This window comes from Galeopterus variegatus, unplaced genomic scaffold (genome assembly GCF_000696425.1).
Source record: "Galeopterus variegatus unplaced genomic scaffold, G_variegatus-3.0.2 Scaffold1992, whole genome shotgun sequence".
NCBI classification, from domain to species: Eukaryota; Metazoa; Chordata; class Mammalia; order Dermoptera; family Cynocephalidae; genus Galeopterus; species Galeopterus variegatus.
This window is the reverse complement of record NW_007728103.1, coordinates 207,423-216,220: the sequence shown is the minus strand read 5'-3', so window position 1 is coordinate 216,220 and position 8,798 is coordinate 207,423.

Below are 8,798 nucleotides of genomic sequence, written 5' to 3'. Positions count from 1 at the left end.
AACAAAAAAAAAAAAAAAAAAAAAAAAAAAAAAAGAGGAAAAAATAAAATAAATTTCTTGTCTATCAATTCCAATAATTAGGTCATCTGTGGATCTGCTTTTATTGACTGATTTTCCTGACTTTTGGTTACATGTTCCTGCTTCATTGCATGTTTTATAATTTTTTGTTGTGGAGATTGAAGTACAATATGTTTTATTTGCTTTGTTTATTTTCTAGAGAGTACAAGCCCACTCCTCTGTTTTGCTGATAGGGTGAGGGGCTGATTACTCAGCCTTAATTAGATTGTTCTCCTGTTTTTAGTCCACTCTGACCTCTCGTTTTATTTGCTTTGTTTATTTTCTAGAGAGTACAAGCCCACTCCTCTGTTTTGCTGATAGGGTTAGGGGCTGATTACTCAGCCTTAATTAGATTGTTCTCCTGTTTTTAGTCCACTCTGACCTCTCGCCATTTTTATCTGCTTAGTATTCGAGTTGGAGGAGGTTGGATTGCAGTTTTGGATATTTTTGGTTCATTTTGTATTCAACTCCTCCGGGACCTAAAATCCAATCACCATGAAATTGAGTGGAACTAAGCTATTTGTCTCTGCTTACCTGACTTTTCTGCATGACTCTTTTCTTGGCAAAATTTTTGGCAGGGGGAAAATTGTTGGGCTAAGCAATTTATTTTGTGCTTGGGGCCCTTCCAGGTTCCACCCCATCCTGCCAGCACACACAGTCTGTGGTAGCTCTATATTTTGAACTAGAACTGTATTTCTCAGAATTTTCTTCCCTGTGCTTCTGGGTTAGTTTAGACCACAAAAAGATCTTGCACAAGATTTGGAAGGCAGAAATGAAGCTACAGAGCTAATGTTTTACATTCTGAAGGTCAGTGAGGGCACCAGGAATGCTAGTTAGTGTGGGCAGCACCGTACCACCAGCTGCTCTGGCTCTCATGAGATCTTCTTTATCTTGTCTGAATTATGGGTCAACTGCACATGCACCTGTAAGGCAAAGGGTGTTAATTTTTTCTTTAGATCATCCACAGCACTAACTTTGGAAAGAGTGAGAGACAGACGTGGATTCCAGTCTGTTCTTGTGAGTTCCAGATGTCCTCATGGGTCCCGGTTCATTCTTGTGATTCCAGTTGTCCTTTCCTTTACCCGTATCTAGTTTCCCTTTCTGACTGTCGGTCTGGCTGACCTCTAGTGATTTCAGGCTGAACACTAGTTACCGAGGCAGCAGCTTGTGTGGACTGTTCTGCCATCTCCCCATGTTGTGTAAAGTCAAACCCACGAGAAATATGCCTGCTTCTGTAGCAAGGGCAGTAGTCCTGTTTTTCTCATTGACTCTAATGAATCCACAGTCAGCTAAGGCTGATTCCTCCTTGTCCCTAGAATCTCTCCCCTCATGGCATGACACATGTGCCCAGACCAGCTTCCCAACCCTTCTCAGGTAGGGAAGCTGCCATGGCCTTCCGTGCACCTATAAAAGGCTCATTTCTTTCTGAAATTCTGTTCTTCAGGCTTTTTTGCATCTTTTGGTCTTTGCTAGACCCATAGAAAGGAATGATTTTTATTTTGCCCAGGTTTTTCTTGTTACTACAGGACCAAAAGTCTTTTCATTCTCTGCATCCTACACAATAGCAAAACTCTGGAAAGTGTCCTTAAAGGGTGGGCATGGCCATTCGCATCCCCTTTTCTGCTGTCTGGGGCTGGAAACCTACATTGCGACTGGTGCCATCTTATCCCAGTTGTCTTGGACCTGGCATCAGAGGCCACTCCCAGATGTGGCAGAGGGGAGAGTGGACGGTAAGAGGACTCCTGTGCAAACTGCACTGATGAGCTCCACAATTTTGCTACGTGAAACTAAGACCTTGAGTGTTTAAGCCGCTAATCATTTTAGTGCAGCCAAATCCATTTCTAGTGGTAGAGCCAGTTGCTGGGGTTTTGTGGTGCTATTCAGTGTCAGTAGTGCAGAAGAGAATGGTAAGAGCTGGGAGCAAGCCCAAAGGCTCTAAGTAAGACAGGCTGGCTGGGGAGGGGACAGGAAGTAAAGATAACTAGTGGTAAGGACAGTTTTGCCATGGCAGAAGGGACGCTAGGAGGTGTGTGGAGGGGAAGGTTTGGGGGGAGAGAAAGTAAATTATTTTTAGGCAGCCTTGGTATGTGTCGTGTGATATAGATTTCCTTTAGCTGCTTTCTCAAGAGAACTTCTGTATGGACTTGTTTTTTCCAAAGCTTTAAGAAGTTAGATTTGGATTTCTTTGAATACAACCCTGTGCTGAGATAGTCCTGGAAGAGGAACACTTTTATTTAGGTTCTAGCAAATTATGTGATGAGAACCCTAGAACTGGGGATGATCTGGTTACTGAGACGCAGTGTTCCCATCTGAGTGTCCCTGGGGGATGGCTTGTTTCAACAGCCTTAGGATCACAGAATATCCAGTCTCAAAGGGTCTTGGGCAACCATCCATGCACATTCCCCTGTTTCAATATCTGCCTGGTGGAGACTCACTCTCACAGCCCATTTCTCCTGTGGACCGGGTTATTTAATGGTGGGGCTTCCCTCTTGGGCTTCTTGTTTATACTGGGAACTCACCTCTTCTCAGCCTAGCCAGGAGCTGATGATCAACAAACTGTCTTCTGTATTCTGATACTGGAGGAGAGGGTCTGGGGAGGCCTGATAGCCGGCCTTAACCCACCCCGTCCTCTTACCGGGTTCCTGACTCTGCCACAGGAAAGAGTTCAAGAGCAGAGTCACAGTAGAAAGGGAGAACAGGTTTAATGGAATGAGTAAGAGATAGAGATTTCACAGAGAAAGTGCAGCCTAGCTCCAGAGACTGAGCAGGGCCAGCACCAAGTTTAATACAAAAGGAAGAAATACACGTTCACAGACAAAGTACGGGCTGGCTCTAGAGTGAACAGCAGCCTGCCAAAGGCAAATTTGATACAAAAAGAAAGGAATACACACCTCAGAAGTGTGGGCTGTCCTCTAGGAGAGTGAGAACAGCCCTACCTTCTACTGAGATTCAACTTTTATAGCATGGCTATCTATACATATTCATGCTGTCTAATGAATATTCAACTCAGGAGGTGGATCCCAGTTATGTAACACAGTCTCACACATGCTAAGTTGTTCTCTTTTAGAGCATGCTAATTGGTCAAATTCCACCACATGCACTGAATATATTCAAGAATATTCTGTGCTCTCTAGTGCCTCCAGTGGAAGGTCATTCAAGGGGTAAACTCCTTTTTCCTGAGCACACTTGGCCACTGAGATTAAGTAATCTGCCCCTTGTGGTCTTGATCTCCACAAGCTGGTACCGAAAATGGGAGCTACAGGCCACCCTAGCTCAGGACTCAGAGGTGGAGCTTGAGTCATAGGGGAGTGGTTTGAGACCCAGGGGAGTGGCCTGAAGCCCAATCTCAGGGAAACTGAGCACCTCCTGTCTTATATCTACATTTCCCAACTGGGAATTCAGCCTTGTGAAGTTGACAAATACAACTCTTGTCATTTCCAGTCTCTTCATTGAATGACCAAAATAGAAGGGAAATAACTTGGCCAACCTAGAAGAGAAAACTGAGGCCATGGAGGGGAAGTGACTCACCCAGAGGCAGATGGCCAGTAGGGACTGAGCTGGCGTTAGCACGGTCCAGAGCACTTCCCAGCACCGCTGACTGGAGGTGGCGTGGTGCAATGGAAATACTGTGGGCAGAGAAGCCAGGTAGATGACTTCTGTCTTGGCTTTCCTCTAAATTGCTGTTGACTTTTCTTGCATCCCCTGGGGGATTTCCTCTCCTTGGTGGCAGCAGAGAGCTAGAATGCAATTGAGATGACTTCTGTCTTGGCTTTCCTCTAAATTGCTGTTTTTCTTGCATCCCCTGGGGGATTTCCTCTCCTTGGTGGCAGCAGAGAGCTAGAATGCAATTGCAGCAGCAAATTCACATCGTGACCACAAAAACAAACTCCATCATCTTCTGGTCCTGAAGTTTCTCATGTACCGATGGTCCCATGTAGAACAGATGAGACAACATGAATTGATGAAACTTGCTTTATCTAACTCAGTGGTTCTCAATGGCGGTGGTTTTGCACATACACACCCTTCCCCCTACCTGCCCCAGAACGCTCAGCAATATCTGGAGGCAATTTTGGTTGTCACAAGTGGGTGGGGGTGGGGTGGGTGGGGAGGGAATGGAGAACACTACTGGTATCTAGTAGGTGGAGGCCAGGGCTGCTGTTAAACCTCCTACAGTGCACAGGACAGCTCCCATGACAAGGAATTATCCACCCAAACTGGCAATACTCTGACAACCTACGACCAAAGCACTGGGTGCTACATCAGGTCTGTGGTACCCAAGAAGTACCAAGTGTGCAGGCTCAGTTCGAGCTGTTTAATTTACAGCTTAAGTCCATCTCTGATCTCATCTTTCACCCACATCCTAATCATTTCCCCAACATCCCCCATTCCCAAGGGTGGGACTATGAAGAGCAAAGCCTTCCACGTTACACCTTGCGTGTACATCATCCAGGGATCTTGTTAACATGCAGATTCCGATTCAGTAAGTCTGGGGTGGGGTCTGTGAACCTGCATGTTGAGCAAGCTCCCAGGTGATGCCGATGCTGCTGGTCCCCAGACCAGACTGAGTAGCAGGGATAAGACCACACGCTGCTCTTCCCCTGTTGCTATCTACTTCTTACATGTGGCTTTCCTCCTTGTATCATTAACATGCCGGGGGCAGCGTGTTAGAGACCCTGGGACACCCTGGAGAGATGGCTGCAGAGTTCAAGCTCAGAGTTCAAGTGTGGACCCTCTGCCACACTTGGCTGCCTTCCAGCTTGGCCTGCCACCCCCGGAGTCTGCAGGGATACAGCAGGAAGCACAAGACGCCCGACACAGTAACACCAGTAGGTTCCTCCTCGCTACCTTGTCAGGTTTCCCCAACGTCTCCTTTGGATATACTCACAGCATGTTTCATTTCCACTAACTAAGCCTAACACATTTCCCTCCTAAAATAAAACTTATTTTACTTTTGATCAACAGTGTCCAACTCTCCCACCACACACCATCTTGAACATTTTTTATATCTCTATAAAAAGTCTTGTAGCCTCCTGAGCTCGTGGCCAGTATTACCTGTCAGCCAACATCAGCAAATCACTTGAGTGTCTCTTGCCTCATGTGTAAAATGGAGCGAATCATTCCTACTGTGCAGTGTGGTAGACATTACCTAAGATAATGCATCTAAGCATACCTAGCTCAGAGTAAGGTACAGGTGGTTGTGTGTTCTGAAATGCACCTGGGAGTTTTGTTTTAGTCAAGTAGGGTAAGATGACAGACACAGAGACAACTGGCTTGAAAGAAGAGTTTATTATTTACAGTTCCCAAGAGGAGGGGCACGCCGCACCAGGCAGGGCCACATGGGAAGCACCAGGGTCAGGCAGGAGGCAGGAGGAGTGAGGGGAGATGGTGGCCCACAGCCTTTACTGGGTTTTCCATGGGAAGGGATGGCAAGTTTGAGCAAGCTTAGGATCGGCTAGTTTGTCAGCTCTGGGGTATAGAGGTGGTCTCTAGTTTCTTGGCACCTGGCTCTGGGGTGAGTCAGGGCAGGGGAAATATGAGCTTGGTGTGTGGTAGTTAGATAAAGGNCCCAGCACCGCTGACTGGAGGTGGCGTGGTGCAATGGAAATACTGTGGGCAGAGAAGCCAGGTAGATGACTTCTGTCTTGGCTTTCCTCTAAATTGCTGTTGACTTTTCTTGCATCCCCTGGGGGATTTCCTCTCCTTGGTGGCAGCAGAGAGCTAGAATGCAATTGCAGCAGCAAATTCACATCGTGACCACAAAAACAAACTCCATCATCTTCTGGTCCTGAAGTTTCTCATGTACCGATGGTCCCATGTAGAACAGATGAGACAACATGAATTGATGAAACTTGCTTTATCTAACTCAGTGGTTCTCAATGGCGGTGGTTTTGCACATACACACCCTTCCCCCTACCTGCCCCAGAACGCTCAGCAATATCTGGAGGCAATTTTGGTTGTCACAAGTGGGTGGGGGTGGGGTGGGTGGGGAGGGAATGGAGAACACTACTGGTATCTAGTAGGTGGAGGCCAGGGCTGCTGTTAAACCTCCTACAGTGCACAGGACAGCTCCCATGACAAGGAATTATCCACCCAAACTGGCAATACTCTGACAACCTACGACCAAAGCACTGGGTGCTACATCAGGTCTGTGGTACCCAAGAAGTACCAAGTGTGCAGGCTCAGTTCGAGCTGTTTAATTTACAGCTTAAGTCCATCTCTGATCTCATCTTTCACCCACATCCTAATCATTTCCCCAACATCCCCCATTCCCAAGGGTGGGACTATGAAGAGCAAAGCCTTCCACGTTACACCTTGCGTGTACATCATCCAGGGATCTTGTTAACATGCAGATTCCGATTCAGTAAGTCTGGGGTGGGGTCTGTGAACCTGCATGTTGAGCAAGCTCCCAGGTGATGCCGATGCTGCTGGTCCCCAGACCAGACTGAGTAGCAGGGATAAGACCACACGCTGCTCTTCCCCTGTTGCTATCTACTTCTTACATGTGGCTTTCCTCCTTGTATCATTAACATGCCGGGGGCAGCGTGTTAGAGACCCTGGGACACCCTGGAGAGATGGCTGCAGAGTTCAAGCTCAGAGTTCAAGTGTGGACCCTCTGCCACACTTGGCTGCCTTCCAGCTTGGCCTGCCACCCCCGGAGTCTGCAGGGATACAGCAGGAAGCACAAGACGCCCGACACAGTAACACCAGTAGGTTCCTCCTCGCTACCTTGTCAGGTTTCCCCAACGTCTCCTTTGGATATACTCACAGCATGTTTCATTTCCACTAACTAAGCCTAACACATTTCCCTCCTAAAATAAAACTTATTTTACTTTTGATCAACAGTGTCCAACTCTCCCACCACACACCATCTTGAACATTTTTTATATCTCTATAAAAAGTCTTGTAGCCTCCTGAGCTCGTGGCCAGTATTACCTGTCAGCCAACATCAGCAAATCACTTGAGTGTCTCTTGCCTCATGTGTAAAATGGAGCGAATCATTCCTACTGTGCAGTGTGGTAGACATTACCTAAGATAATGCATCTAAGCATACCTAGCTCAGAGTAAGGTACAGGTGGTTGTGTGTTCTGAAATGCACCTGGGAGTTTTGTTTTAGTCAAGTAGGGTAAGATGACAGACACAGAGACAACTGGCTTGAAAGAAGAGTTTATTATTTACAGTTCCCAAGAGGAGGGGCACGCCGCACCAGGCAGGGCCACATGGGAAGCACCAGGGTCAGGCAGGAGGCAGGAGGAGTGAGGGGAGATGGTGGCCCACAGCCTTTACTGGGTTTTCCATGGGAAGGGATGGCAAGTTTGAGCAAGCTTAGGATCGGCTAGTTTGTCAGCTCTGGGGTATAGAGGTGGTCTCTAGTTTCTTGGCACCTGGCTCTGGGGTGAGTCAGGGCAGGGGAAATATGAGCTTGGTGTGTGGTAGTTAGATAAAGGTGGTGGTTGGGGACACAGGCTTTGGACTGGTTGGTTTGCCTCTGAAAGATGTGTTTGCAGACAAGTTGTTTACTGTCTCTGGGAATTAGCCTTGGGAGAGGCAGCCTCTCCAGTGTCAGCAAGGCCCCAGGTTGTCAAAGCTTCCAAAAAAACAGAAGATAAAAAACATGATTAATACATGGTGTCAGGCATGGCTGGGGGTCATTAACACGCCCCCCCTCACAGTCTGCCCATTGCCACCTCAAGGGAAGAGACAACTTATGTAAATGCAGTGACTTCCAACCAGATGGCTGCTCCTGTGTCACTCCTCTGGAAGACTTCTCCCACTGCCTCTTCTTTCCAGGAAGTCAATGACATTGCTGCTTCCAACTTGCAGAATTTCCAAATGACTGTGTAATCATAGACCCACGGAACCCTGAGCTCTGGTGTTCACAGGAAGAGGTGAAAAATCCTGGATTCCTGCCTCCCTGAAGCCCATGGACTGCCTCTGTGTGTCTGTGCCATGCTGGTAGAATGAGGCTAATTTTGACTTCCCAGGAGCTCTATTCCAAGTGCATAACTACAAGCAGCGAGCAATGGGACTGGAACCTGTGGTGCAGTTAGAAATAAATCGCACGTGCGTGGAATCCAGAGGAAAGCTGCTCTTGGCGGGGAAGAGAGTGGAGAGGTGGGGATAAGAACAGACTAATCCGCACCCCGCCTTAGCACTGGGGCTGCTTCCTCCAAGGATCACTCAGGGCACCAACGAACAGCCTTCCCTGCAAAATTTTTTTAAAAAAGAGAGAGATTTGATGCAATGAAGCCAGCATAGAGCCATTTGAGGAAGGTGGGAGATTTGGCAGCTGGTGAGGAAGGTATTATTATTTCCTTGGAGCTCGGTGGGCCACTCAGGGTGCTGGGCTCCCTGCTACTAAGCTGCCTCAGGGGAGAGGACGCCTGCACCCAGTAGGATGCTTTTAGATGCAGTGAACAAGTAAGCCAACTTAACTCTGCTTAAAGCTTAAGGAACTTTATGGCCTTCCCTAAGTGAACGTCCACAGGTAGCAGGGGCTTCAAGGGACACTGACCTTCGTGAGGTGATCAGGGACACCCAGTTCTTTCTATCTCTCTTTTCTGCCATCCACAGCATCAGCTTCATTTTAGGGCTGGTTCCCTTCTTTGTAGATTTGATGCCAGTAGCAAATGAGGCTACCTTCTTCCCCATTTGTTCTAGGAAGAGAGAGAAACTTCCTAATTGTTCTCTTAAAAATAAGGAAAAATTTCCTAGAAAACCCTCAGCAGCCTTCTTATGGGGAC